Raw genomic sequence first — 14,325 nt, forward strand, 5'->3', positions numbered from 1 at the left:
AGTGATGGTGATGATGATGACAAGACTTGCCAGGTCTCAGAGCCAAGAATTGCTGTGCTCCTAATTTTCAAACTCTGGAAGACAAATCTCAGAGACACTGAGTGGAGAGGGAAGGAACAATAACATTTATTGTTATGGAATGGCCATAGTGTTTGGGTGTATGCCTCCTACACTGTCCAAATTGGCATCAGGACTCACTGGCTTCCTGTGTCTGTCTGACGCTACACAAAATATACTGTAATTAGTTTCCAGTGCATACCTATGGGAAATGCTGGCTCGATTTACGAACTTTCCAATTTATGAACTGACTTCCGGAACGGATTAAGTTCATAAATTGAGGGTTGACTGTATTTGTTTAGAAAGTAGTACAGGTGACCCACAGTGCCTATCTTAATCCCTCACACATGCATACAGACACATTATTTTGCCATTGTTGGAGAGACTCCTGCCTCTTGTGACAACACAAGACCCCACACCATGACATCACAAAGACCCACCTCATGGTATTTTGCCCCAGATATAACAAGGGGAAGGGGGAAATGCTTCCATGTCAACCCTTGACAGACAGGAAAATGCTTCAAAAGCATTTCTGAAAAATACTTTTATTGGCTTTTGAAAAGAAGCTAAACAGGTATCTTGGCCTTCAGCAGAGACAGCTTGGTTTAACGCCAACAGGATGTCCACATTGTGGTCCTTTGCATTACCCTGAGGAAGAGGAAGCTTCTGGCCCCTGCAAGACAAAGAGGAAAATCAAACAAACTAAGAGGCAAGCTTGTCCACTGTCACCAGCCGACTTCAAACTAGGCACATCCATCAGCCTCTGTACTGGCAACTTCATCCCAAGGTTCTGCTTGCCAACATCCACTAGTTTCCTCCAGGAATATCCACCTGTTCATCTCTTCCACTCTACTTCAGAAGCCAGCCTCTGCCAGCTCCTGAATGCTTGCATACACACCCTTGTGACATCCCCACAGAATGTCAGCCAGCCCCTATTCACTCTACGAACCATTCTCTCTCTCTCTCTCTCTCTCTCTCTCTCTCTCTCTCTCTCTCTCTCTCTCTCTCTCTCTCTCACACACACACACACACACACACACACACACACACACACACACACACACACACACACACACACACACACACACACACACACACACACACACACACACACACACACAAGAGGCTAACTTCCACCAGTGTACATCCACTAACCTCGGCCAGCTTCCGTCTTGTGACCTCAGTCAGCTTCCAAGGGCAGACTCCGCCAGCTTCTGTCTGCCAGCGTCCACCAGCTTCCCGCTGGTCCATTGCCATCATCAGCCATCTTCAATCCACAGATCTCTGCCAGCTTCAAACTGCTTACTCACAAACCCACTTAGCAAGTTCATCTGCTTTTGCTAGAGAACTTGCCTTTTGGAAAAGATGTGCCTCCCAAGCAGCTGCCCTCTGCTGGACTGATCTCTGGTCACTAGCCTTCCTTCTGGTATCCTGCCCTGCCTCTCAAACCCCTTGTATCTTGTGAGCAGATAGGTGGGGCCTCTGTGATGTCACAAAGACTCAGGAGCATATGGTGAGTTCCCAAGGCAGCAGCAGCATCACCCCCAGGGTTGGCTGAGTCCTGGAGATGATGTCAACAATCTCTTTGATTGTTAGAGTAGATCTCCCCAATTTGTCCATTTTGGCAGTGCATTCTAAAGCCTGAAAATAGCCATTGAGAAGGCCTTAACTAATAATGATATTAGTTTCTTTGAAATGGCTCCAGTGCAAGTAACAATAGAAATACCTTAAAACGAGAATGAGAAATGACTTTTAGCCCATGGCCAAATTCAGTTAAAATGAGCTCTTAGGAGCTGCATTCCAATGAGTTGGGATGAAAAATATGAGCAAATTTTAGCTTAAAACTCTTACTACCAGTGTCTAAATCTTAGGACAAGCATTTCTGCATATTACAAAAAACAATATACAAGATCTGGAAAACCATGCAATAATGGTGTCATGGGGAAGGGGCAGGGCCATCTGGGGAACTCCAGGGGCCCCAAATGGCCAGCTTTGGTTCCGGGATCTGAGGTTCGCCATGCTTGCCCAATGACTCAAATATAAATATGATCATCATTACATTTGGAGTGATTGCTTATAAAGCCATCCAATTAATGTTGCAACCAAATGATTTCTTAACCATAAAAATCTCTCTAAAATTAACTTCATAGGGAATATGCCTAGGATCAGGATGCATGATCACACTCTATGCATAAGTTCATGCCTCATTTCTCTAAGATCGTACATTCTCTGTTGTTAGCGACAACGCCAGCATTTAAGTGATGCAGAACATTGTGGCTTTATATTAGATCTCCTAAGAGAATATATGCTTTAGCTAAATCTCACTACATACAGCATTTGTAAGCTAAGAAATCAGCCTGCGCGCCAAAAATACTGCAAAGCCAAAAGTGACTTCCAGTGAGGAAACGTAGAAAGGCACTTCAAGCCAAAGCTTTTTCAAGAGATCGAGTGCATACTTAATGAATCTAGTGTATTATAATTCTGAAAGCAGAAAAGAGAAGTGGCATTATGTTTGGGATAGTATATGAAATTTAAGTGACTATATAAAACACTTGGATATTTTTTCCTAGACATCTGGCCATTCTCAGATAAATGCAGCCATGCTGAAAGTTACTGATACCTTGTCTGCCAGTTTCTGAACACTTGTTAAGTATCTGTACAGTTTTTTAATCACATCACTGTTGGAAAATGACTGCTGCCTTGACAGCAGAAAGGTACTGTATGTCCTTATCCTCCGTGGTATATGAGCTGGATGAGGGGTGGGGAGGAGAGGGTGCTATCATTTCTCAAAATGTGGCAGATTCTCAGCTGTCACGGGGCTGTGAGGCATGACAGTGTCCACATATACACTGAAACAATGGTTCCTGAACTTGTTCTTGATGTTATTGGATTAAAAATCCCAGAAGCCCTAACTAGCAAAGCCGATAGTCAGGAGTCGTACCTCTGTTACTCCAAATCTGGGAAACTCTGAAGTACAAGTGAGAACAACATGAATAAGATGAGATAGCACAATACAAGTTACGTGTGTGTGTCTTGTGCTTTTGAATGGTGTTTTTAAAAATATACTTCAAGAATTATCTGTAAGTAGAAAAACTTACTCAATGGGAAAGGATCTTGCCTGGTATCTCTCTCCTCTGTTGTGCTACCATTTTAAAAAAATTGTTATTATTGTGGGTACTTCATTTTAATGCAGGAAAATACTGCAGAATGGGGAAAGCAACATTTTTCATCTGACATGTAAGACTCTGTCTCTTCATTCTGTTACCTGCATTATTTAAAATTTCTTAGAAAGCAAGAACCAATAATAGGAATGTAAATTCACATTTGTTTCATTCTCTCATGCAACCATGAGAAATAGTAAAAAAAATTTGCCTCAGTTCATGAGACAGCAAGATATTTTCGATCGGAAGGATGAAGATATGGCCTATTTCTACAGCTGCATTAAATTACAAAAGTAGCTACTTTACTGCATGGATTTTAAAAACCAGAAGTACTGGAACACAGACAGAGTTCTAACTCCTGTCCTCTGAAGATGCCGGCCACAGAGACTGGAGGAACATTAGGAAGAGAAACCTCCAGAATACAACCAAACAGCCCGAAAAACCTACAACCACTGGATAGGTTGTTCACCTCTTTTCTTCAGTCACATCACCCTGTATTTGTTTGTTGTGTCCGTTTGTGTGTCCATGTGATTTGCTTTTTGAAATAAAAAGCAATTAGTTTCTCATATAGACTTTTTGTACTAAAACTGTGGAAATGGCAACTAAGACAATAGTGCTTCTTGCCTCTGTCTTGTGCCAAAGACAAGAAATATTGTGTTTTTTGGCAATTTCTTGGCATCCTGTCTCCTGAAGAATAAGAATTTGTGGAAATCATAAAAAAAAAAACACTGAAATATGTGGGCCATTAATCCAGTGGTGGACTTCTGCTGGTGAATTAATTGGAAGGGGTCATCCCTTTTCATTTTATCTTCCATTTACCCTCAAAGGAGTATCTGTAGGTCCCCCTCCAGAGCTAGTTTCCAGGCAGTAATAAGGGGGAAATAGAGAAGGAAGTTGTATTGCATCCACAAATGCTGCTCTGGTTTTAGCTAGTAGTGTCCCTTTCACACAAACACTGAATGCACATGTGCAGGAAGATGTTATCAATGGCACATTGGCATTGGGATATATAGCCAATGAGAGTAGATTGATTTATTATTTTTATTTATTTATTTAAAATATTTATACAATACCTTTCTCCTGAAAAAGACCCATGCTGCTTTACAGATTTTTTAAAAATAAACAGTATAAAAGCTAACAACAATGGATTATTACAATATTTAAAAATAATTAAATATTAAAAATTCATGGATAAAATCAGTACTAAAATAGATTAAAAGCAACAGAAATACAACAGACTTATTTTAAGAACTGCTTCTTAGACAGACAGTCACTAAGAGAACATCTGCCTGAAGATAAATGTATTTGTCTGCTTGCAGGACAGGAAAGATCAGGCAGCCAGGCTTTCTGAGAGAGGGAGTTTCTAAATCTGGGACCAGTGACAGAGAAGGCTGTAGTGTTCACCCTTTGTTAGGTATAAGTCATGTATTATTCATGTCTGTGCTAATGAGGTTGAGAGGCAGAGCTGACAGAGGATAAAAGGCGGAGCCTGAGAGGAAGAGAGTCAGTCAGAGTGAGTTGGTGAGAGAGAATTAGAGAGAGTCAGAGTGAGAATTAGTCAGAGAGAGAAGGAACAGATACTAATAGAGACTGGCTAAGATAAATAGATAGAGAAGGTGGAAATTATATGGCAAGAGAATAGTACATTTTACATTACATAAACCTTTATTGCCATTTGGTTACATTTAAAGGAGTAAACAGTGTGACCAAGAAATTAGAGGGAACAAATTAGAACTGAAGTTGGGAAGGATGGGGGTTGTGATTTCTCATAAGAATGGTTGACAGAAATTCCGCCACGAGATAGGTAGTAGTTGGAAGGGAGTCACTAAGGAGGATTGGGAGGGGATCGGAAAGGGCAAGAGGGAGGGTTAGGAGAAAGGGGTTTAGTAGGGAAGATCTAAGGGCAGAGTGAGGGGGCAACGAAGTAGGATGTGTGGGCTACTGTGTCTGGTTCACGGGAGCAGGATGTGCATAGTCTGTTTGGTTGGGGAGTATTGGAATATCTACCAAGATGGTAAGCAGATGGGAAGATGTTAAAACGAGCAAGAAGGAAGGCCCTCCTTTTCTTTGGGTCAGTCAGGTGAAAAAGGTAACTAGCAGGGCGGCCCATTAAGGGGGGGGGAGCCTGAAGTAGGATGGGGAGCAGGTGGGATTAAGGTTTGATAGGAGGGTTCGAGTTTCTTGTTCTCGTAATTTGGACTTAATGATGAGGTGGGCTTTTGAAAGGTCAAGGTCAGCCAAGATTTCAGGGGATAGGTCAAGGGTGGAAAGTTTGGCGTCTACTAGTTTAAACCAGTTTGATATGTGAGAGTCTTGGATAAGGTCATGTAGAATGGAGGTTGGGTGAGAATTGAGATGGAGTTTCAACCAAAATTTGAAGGTGGAAATCCAGGCAGAAGTGGAGGGAAGATGGATACCTAGTTCTGAAACGATCGTAGACAGTCTAATTAGGTTGGGAATCCCCAAGATCTTACGGAGAAATCTAGAGATTGAGCGGTCCAGTTTGGAATTGGCGACTTCGATCCAAACGGGTGCTCCGTACAGTAGTTGAGGAATGGATTTGAGCTTAAATGCCTGAAGAGCAGCAGGGATGAACTGGTTGACTTTGTTAAAGAAAAATCTAGCTATGGCGTTTTGAGATAGAAGAGCTGAGGATATGGCGGATTTACGATGGAGTAACCAAGAATGACGGTAATGGAATGTAACTCCGAGGTACTTGAAGGATGGTACTTGCTGAAAGCTAAGGTTTAGTATTTTCCATTGAGATGGAGTCCGTGATTTGGAGAAGACTAGAATTTTGGTCTTCTCAGAATTAATAGATAAATGGTTTATGAGGCAGTACTCTTGGAAAGTTAAGAGCAGCTTGCGGCGACCACGCTTAGAGAGAGATAGAAGGACAGCATCATCGGCATATAAAAGGAGAGGAATAGGTGAGTTGTTCAGGGAGGGGGTGGGGAGGTCAAGAGGGAGTAGGGCAGGGGGAAGGTCAGCTAGATAAAGGTTAAATAGGAGGAGTGCCAGAATGCATCCCTGTCTGACGCCTTTGTGAATAGAGATGTCATCAGTCAAGGCGCCTGTACGGTCTAAGCGGACGCGGCATGAGTTGGAAGAATGTAGCTGCTGAATGAGGGAGAGGAGGAGGGGGTCAATGTTCCAGAGAATAGTAGGTACATCTGAAGAACTTCTGGGATTAATAAATTGGCTTCACTTTAATAAATAAGTTTTGTTTGCATTCACAATACAAGAGTCTGAACAAACATCATTTATTTTGTGGATTGTGGAAATCCACTGGTGGCAGTGAAAGGAAAACATGACTGGAGCCTTTGTGAGGGCACAAAACATAGGTGCTTCAAGGAGGTGAACATCACAATTGGTATCCAGTGGTGGGATACGAAAAAGATCCAGTCAAGACAGAGTTAAAAGTGAATTTTCTTTGAGTCAAGGGTACCTTTTAGTCAGAGGTCTGTGGTAAAGAAGTGGGTTACCTGCTAGAGCTTTAGTGGTAAAGCTTAGTGGTGGGTCTTCTGATCCCGGATCTGGGTGGACTAAGATAGGGAACAACTCTGAAGGGAAAATTCCTTTTAAGGTTAGGATTTGAACAGACCCAGTGGGCTAGCTTAAAATCCAAGGCTCTGAGTCTTAAGGGAGTGCTTGTGGATAAAAAGTAGAAGCCAGGGTCAGAAAAGATCTGAGGTGAAAGGAACATAAAAAGCAGAGGTTTGAAAACAGAATTTGTTTTGTGTCTGGAGGCAAGAAGGTTGTCTCAGGCCAAGAAACATCGTGGCTAGTTTGGGGCCAGAAAAAGTGTAGCCATCTTTAGCTGCCAAGTGAAAGCTACATACTGTTACATACAGCACTGATGTTACCTGTCTGTCATGGGTTTGGAGGGAAAGTTCCATCCTATGGGGAGGGGAAGGCGGGACATCAGGAGGAGGGGCTGTACTGTATAAATGTGTGATGCCTGTGTGGTGAGAGAGAGATGCTGAGAGACACTGGGATGTGACGAAGCAGCAGCTGGGAAGAAGAAGCTGTTGTGGGAGTCTGTGTGTCAGACAGGGTACTTCTGTGTGTCAGAGTACCAACCTGATAGGTTCAGGTGTCTGTTGGTTAGCCAGAACTGATAGGTTCAGGGTCTGTGCTTCAAGTTAAGGGTTCTGGGTGAACCAAACTGTATGCTTGTATGAGTGAGAATAAGCCACGTTACTTTATCCTATTCACCTGATTGTTTTATTTTTCCCTGTGTGTATTTAAATAAACCTTATTCTTTTTATTGTTTAAAAATCCATCCCTGGTCTGTGTGACTTCTTACAGGGAATGGTTGGTGGCAGCTTAGTGTAACTGTGTGACAGATCCCAGTAGGTCTGGGTTTGTCACATTGATTGGTGTCCAGCGTGTGGGATACGACTGGTCCAGTTGTCCAGTGGTCCAGCAAAGCCTTGGCAAGTGTGCCCAGAGCAAGGGGGGTCTAGTCAGGGACAGTCTGAGGCGCGTAGGTAATCTTCTAGGTGTACCTCACGGGGAGGTGCGCTAGTAGAAGAACGTGCCAACTGGGGAGACTTAGATTAAGGTGCTCTGAGGCAGCCTAGTTTGGCGGGAAAAAGCTGAGGCAAAACTGCGTAGTAACAGTGATCTAGCTTGCCAGCTGAGAGGCCCAGCAGAGGGGGGTAGGCTCTGACTCGATACTGTTGCAAGTTAGTGCTGAAGAACAGCAGCAATCTCTAGGGAGAGCTGGTTCTGAGGCAAAAAGGAAAAAAGTGGTCGTTTTATTTTGAGGCTTGACTTTTAAAGCAGCCTGTTCTGAGGGGGGATTATGCCCTTGACTCGAAGCCAGATGGCCGAAATGAGTGAAGTGAAAGACCCCCAGATTGACCAAGGTTCTGAGGATGAATTTGGCTCAGTGCAGGGTGACAGCACAGGAGAGCAGAACCCAGAACTCAGAAAATTGCTCATAGCCCAACAGCATGAACTGAGGATGAGGCAATTTGAAATGGAGGAAAGGGAAAGAGAAGAAAGATTAGAGAGAGAAAGAAGGGAGGAAAGGGAGAAACAGCGGCAATTTGAATTAGAGAGAGAGAGAGAGAGAATGGAGAGGGAAGAAAGAATGGAGAGAGAGAAAATTGCTCTGGAAAAAGAAAGAATGGCGTTTGAATTAAGAAAATTGGAAATGATGAACCAGAACAATAATAACAATAGGGATTCTGAGGGAGGCCAACTGTCTAAAGCTGACCTGAAGAAATTCCCTGTGTACCACAAGGGAGATTGTCCTGAGGTGTTCTTTTCCTTAGTGGAAAGAGCGTTTGTGGACTTCTCAGTGAGGGAAACTGAGAAGATGACCATCATGCGATCTTTAATCAGTGGTAGCCTGGCTGAGGTCTATGCCGAGATGCCTGAGGAACTGATGAAAGATTTTGCAGAGTTTAAAAAACTGGTGTTTGCCAGACATGGGATAAATGCAGAGCAGCTGAGACAAAGGTTCAGGTCCCTCACCAAGAAACCAGAACAGACTTTTACCCAAGTGGGGGCCCAATTGGTGAGGCTGCTTGAGAAATGGCTATCGCAGGAGGGAACAGAGACCTATGAGCAGCTTAAAGACTTGATAGCACTGGAACAGTTCTATTCAGTCCTGCATGGGGAATTGAAATTCCAGGTGAGGGAAAGGAAACCGAAATCTGTGGCAGCAGCCGCAGAGATCGCAGATTTTATTTCCCAAATAAGAAAGCCCTTGGGTGAGGGGAAATCTGTAGGTAAACCCAAAGAAACCTACAGCAAGTACTCTCAGGGACCAGGGAAAAGCCAGCAAGGGGGAGGGGCCCATGGTGAAGGGAAGCCCTCAGACATGAAACTAAGACCTCAGATTTTGGAGGGAAAATCAAAACAAGATGAGAAAGAATCAAAATACACCAGAAAATGTTATTTCTGTCAGGGAAAGGGTCATCTAATCTCGGAGTGTGAGAAATTAAAGCAGCTAAAAGGAATGGTGCCTCAAAATTCTAGTGGGACCAAGCCAAAAGCTGTGTTCTGTGTCCAGAAAGAGCAAGGCTCAGTGTCACTGAGGGAGCCTGTTGCCATGACTACTCAGTCTGGAACAGCTACCTCTGCTGATCAGGCTGAGGAAAATGGTCCTCTTATAGAGGTAAAGCGCTGCTTGCTGGTGAAAACAGATTCTCAATTGTTTGAGACAGCCGGGGTGGACGTAGGAATACTTGACCGTCAGTATAGGGGGCTGCGGGACACTTGTTCCCAGGTAACCCTGTGCCATCCAGATATCATTCCTAGGGAGTTTATAATCCCAAATGAGAGCATGAAGGTGGCAGGGATTGAGGGGCAGGTAATCTCTCTGCCAGTAGCAGAGGTACCTGTCAACTTTCAAGGCTGGAGGGGAGATTGGCGGCTAGCGATTTTATCGACTCTGCCAGCAGCCGTGCTCGTGGGAAATGACCTGGCTGAACATGTGAAACGGGTGCTAGTGGTTACACGCTCACAAGCCACCACAGGGACAGTTCAGGGGGGTAATGATGAGCCAGAGACGGAAGCAGAGGGGAGTTCAGAAGCTGTGGTGGAAACCTTAACCACAGACAGCAGATTTGGACAGGAGCAAAAGGCAGACGCCACTCTCCAAAAGTGTTTTGAACAGGTGACTGACGCCCAGCTAACACCTGAAACCCCAGTGAGATTTCTGGAGAAAAAGGGGATTTTATATAGAGAGACCCTGAGGAATGTCTCAAAAGGGGGAGATGGGATCAGAAGTCAGCTGGTGGTACCTGAAAAGTATCGCCCCATGATCTTACAAAGGGGTCACTCTGACATGTTTGCTGCACACTTAGGGGTGAAAGGGCCCCTTGATTTGATCAAGCAAGATTGGGAGCAGATCACCCAGGATGACCCACAAGACGTTGTGACATACATAGACACCTTGATGAATGACCTAAGGAGAAATCTAGAGCTGGCAGCAGAAAACCTGCAAGCTCAGAAGGTCAGACAGAAAACATGGTATGACCACAAAGCTAGAGAGAGGCACTTTGACCCAGGGGAGGAAGTGCTTTGGCTTAGGCCCTGCAGGGAGAATAAACTGCAGCTCAAATGGGCAGGACCATATAGGGTCATTTCCAAGATGTCAGACCTGAACTACCTTATAGAGCAGGAGGAGAACCAAGCAAGGAGGGTGGTTCATGTGAATGCCCTAAAACCCTACTACCGAGGGGAACAGAGGGTTTTATTCGCGATAAAAGCAGCTGAGAGTGAGGAAGCTGAATTACCCTTCTGGGAGGGTAGAGGGGAAGTAAAATATAACCCAGAGGAGGTAAAGATCAGTCCTGCACTCACCCAAGACCAGCAGCAAGAACTAAAAATGCTGCTTAGTAAATATCAACAGGTGTTTTCCAACAAGCCGGGGATAGTGAAGGGAGTGATGCATCGGATCCACACAGGGGATGCACCCCCGCAGGCAGTATCCCCATACCGAGTAACGGGACCCTATAGGGACAAGGTGCGGAAGGAGCTGGACGAGATGCTGAGGGAGAACATAATCGTCCCCTCTTCTAGTCCTTGGTCCTCTCCGATAGTCCTTGTGGACAAGCCTGATGGGAGCATTAGGTTTTGTGTCGATTACAGGAAATTAAACCGTGTAACCACTCCTGATGCCTACCCAATGCCCAGGCTAGACAACCTGATTGAAACCATAGGGGGTTGTCGGTTCATCTCATCATTGGACCTGGTAAAGGGATATTGGCAATTAAGAATTGATCCCAGGGATCAAGAAAAGACTGCCTTTTGCAGCCCTTTTGGTCTCTATGAGTTTCGAGTCCTGAGCTTTGGTCTCAGAAATGCACCAGCCACATTCCAAAGGCTGATGGACCAGACCTTGGCAGGGCTCAGTGACTTTACAGTGGCCTACATTGACGACATAGGGATCTTCAGTAATACCTGGGAAGATCACCTGATACACCTGGAGTTAGTGCTGCAGAGGTTAAGTGCAGCAGGGCTAACAGTAAAGGCCAGCAAGTGTCAGCTGGGTAGCCCAGAAATAAAATACTTGGGTCACATGGTAGGGGGAGGAGTGATAAAACCCCTGGAGGCCAAAATAGAAGCTGTTCGTGATTGGCCTAGACCCAACACCAAGAAAAAAGTCAAATCATTTCTTGGGTTGGTGGGCTACTACAGAAAGTTCATCCCGAGGTTTAGCGAGATTGCGGCTCCGCTGACCGATCTGACGAGGAAGAAGGCTGATGACCGCATCCCGTGGACCAGCGACTGTGAGGCGGCGTTCCAGAGGTTGAAGGAGGCGTTAATCAACTATCCAGTCCTGCGGGCTCCAGACTTCGACCGGGAGTTCATCATCTACACCGATGCGTCTAACAGCGGGGTAGGAGCAGTTCTGTGCCAGGAGGATGAGAATGGTGACCAGCATCCAGTGTCCTACCTGAGTAGGAAACTTCAAAAAGGTGAGAGACATTTGGCAACCGTGGAGAAGGAGTGTTTGGCCATAGTCTACGCGATCCAGAAGGCCAAGCCTTACATCTGGGGAAGACATTTTATTCTGTGTACTGACCATTCACCATTGCAATGGTTAAAGACAATGAAAACCCACAATAGCAAACTTATGAGGTGGGCTTTAAACCTACAGGACTATGACTTTGAAGTGAAAGTGGTCAGAGGGTCAGTGAACTGTGTTGCTGACGCCTTATCAAGAAGACCTGAAGAATGAAGACGGCGAAAAGAACATGGACTATGTGTATATATTGATGAAAAAAGTTAAATGTACCTGTTTTTGAATTTGGTTTGTATGAATAAAGGTAAATTGATGTAATGTATATGGTAAATGGTTAAATGCCTATTTGCTATGGTTAACTTAGAGTGTAAGTATGAGTAAGTATAATATGATATGTATAACTGTTGTTGTGTATTTTATACAGGTTGTTTTTTGGTGAAAAGCACCTTAGCTTTCCCCCTACAAAACAACTTATAAAGAGGGGAGGTGTTACATACAGCACTGATGTTACCTGTCTGTCATGGGTTTGGAGGGAAAGTTCCATCCTATGGGGAGGGGAAGGCGGGACATCAGGAGGAGGGGCTGTACTGTATAAATGTGTGATGCCTGTGTGGTGAGAGAGAGATGCTGAGAGACACTGGGATGTGACGAAGCAGCAGCTGGGAAGAAGAAGCTGTTGTGGGAGTCTGTGTGTCAGACAGGGTACTTCTGTGTGTCAGAGTACCAACCTGATAGGTTCAGGTGTCTGTTGGTTAGCCAGAACTGATAGGTTCAGGGTCTGTGCTTCAAGTTAAGGGTTCTGGGTGAACCAAACTGTATGCTTGTATGAGTGAGAATAAGCCACGTTACTTTATCCTATTCACCTGATTGTTTTATTTTTCCCTGTGTGTATTTAAATAAACCTTATTCTTTTTATTGTTTAAAAATCCATCCCTGGTCTGTGTGACTTCTTACAGGGAATGGTTGGTGGCAGCTTAGTGTAACTGTGTGACAGATCCCAGTAGGTCTGGGTTTGTCACACATACTACACCAGAAAAACACTGGGAAAAGAAAACAACAGTTAAAAAATGTTTTAAAAAGAGGCCTGACTAACTCTGCAATAGAAACCAACTCTTATCAAAGAAGTACACATACTTACGCCACCCAAAACAATTAGAAAGCTAGTAATGGAGGTAATTGATCCTCAAGAGGCACAAAGTTTACCTCAGGAAGTGGACGGAAATGGAGTTCCTCTAGCTGTGGAACAGGAGGAGACTTACGAGGGTGCCTCAGGGAGAGAAGGTGTTCTAAGCTCACAAGATTTTGAGAAATTGAAGCTGGAACAGGAATTAAAATTGAAGGAACTAGCTCTGATAAATCAATTAGAATTAGAGAAAGAAAGAGGCAGGGAAAAGGAGAGCACTGAGGCCAGACAAAAAGAATTAAGAGAGAGAAATCGCTTTGGAGCAAGAAAAAAGACAAATGGAATTTCAAATGGAAATGAAAAGATTAGAATTGGCTGCTCAAACAATAATAGTAATAACAATAACTACTCTAGTGAGGGAAATCCCTCAAAAATTGACTTAAAGAAATTTCCCCAATATAGAAAACGAGACTGCCCTGAAGCTTTCCTCCTATCAATTTAAAGGGCATGCTGGGACTTAAGGATGGTGAAAGGACAATGGTTTTGAGATCCAAATAAGTGGAGATTTAGCTGAGCTGTATTCTCAGATGCCTCTAGAACAGGCTAGACACTTTGAAGCCTATAGAAAAATTGTAAATTTCTAGATTTATTTATTTATTATTTATTTATTTATTGGACTTATGCAGAACACCTGCATAGAAAAATTCATTCCCTGACCAAAAAGCCTGAGGAATCTTATTCTCAGCTAGGGGCTAAACTGCTGCAATGTTTGGAGAAATGGATGGAATGTGAAAATGTCACTTCTCTAGAACAGATGAAAAATGTGATTGGGTTGGAACAATTTTATTCTATTTTGCCTGGGGAACTCCATTATTTAGTTAAGGACAAAAATCCCAAAAACCTATTAGAAGCAGGTGAAACAGCGGATTACATTGGGGAGATTTGAAGTCACAGGTTATCTGAGGTGAAACTTAACAGGCCAACCTGGGACAACCATAAGAAACCTTTCAACAAAAAGTACAGCAGTGAAATGTCAGGTAAAGAAGGCCAGAGTAGCACCTCACCTGAATTGCCAAGGCCTAGTCCACCGAAGCAAATGAACCCGGAGGAAAAGTTTAATGGATCTCCTCAGAGTGAGCAAAGAAGACAGTGCTATAACTGCGGGAATTCGGTAATTTACAATTCAGTTGTATGAAAAATAACTTTAGGAATGAGAAGGATGATAATCAGCCCAAGAATGTTTACTGTTTAAAACCAGCTGAAGCCACTGGGAGAAGCAGTAACCAAGGTTTTGTTTCCATGGCAACTGGCACGACAGAAAATTCTGATCTGCCACTAGCCCAGGTTGTTCATTGTTTTCTAGTAAAGGCAGAAGATATTTTATTACCTAATCCTGGTGAGAGGATTCTTATTAATGGAAAGTCTTATGTAGGAGAGGTTGATACTTGTTCCAACATAACCCTGTGTCATCCTGAGGTGATTCTTAAAGAACAAAT

At 43.8% G+C, this 14,325-nt stretch overlaps 2 long non-coding RNA genes across 2 annotated transcripts in view; one reads left to right on the top strand and one right to left on the bottom strand.

The window, feature by feature from the left end:
- Positions 1 to 14,325, top strand: part of LOC144585986 (uncharacterized) — a 589,741-nt gene that overhangs the window by 74,549 nt on the left and 500,867 nt on the right. The gene's annotated exons all lie outside the window — the stretch shown is intronic.
- On the bottom strand, positions 587 to 1,438 carry LOC144585985 (uncharacterized). The gene is made up of 2 exons (XR_013540646.1): positions 1,213 to 1,438; positions 587 to 730 (listed from the first exon to the last, which is right to left on the bottom strand). It is a non-coding gene; the product is annotated as an uncharacterized LOC144585985 (long non-coding RNA).

Source organism: Pogona vitticeps, chromosome 1 (assembly GCF_051106095.1).
Source record: "Pogona vitticeps strain Pit_001003342236 chromosome 1, PviZW2.1, whole genome shotgun sequence".
NCBI lineage: Eukaryota > Metazoa > Chordata > Lepidosauria > Squamata > Agamidae > Pogona > Pogona vitticeps.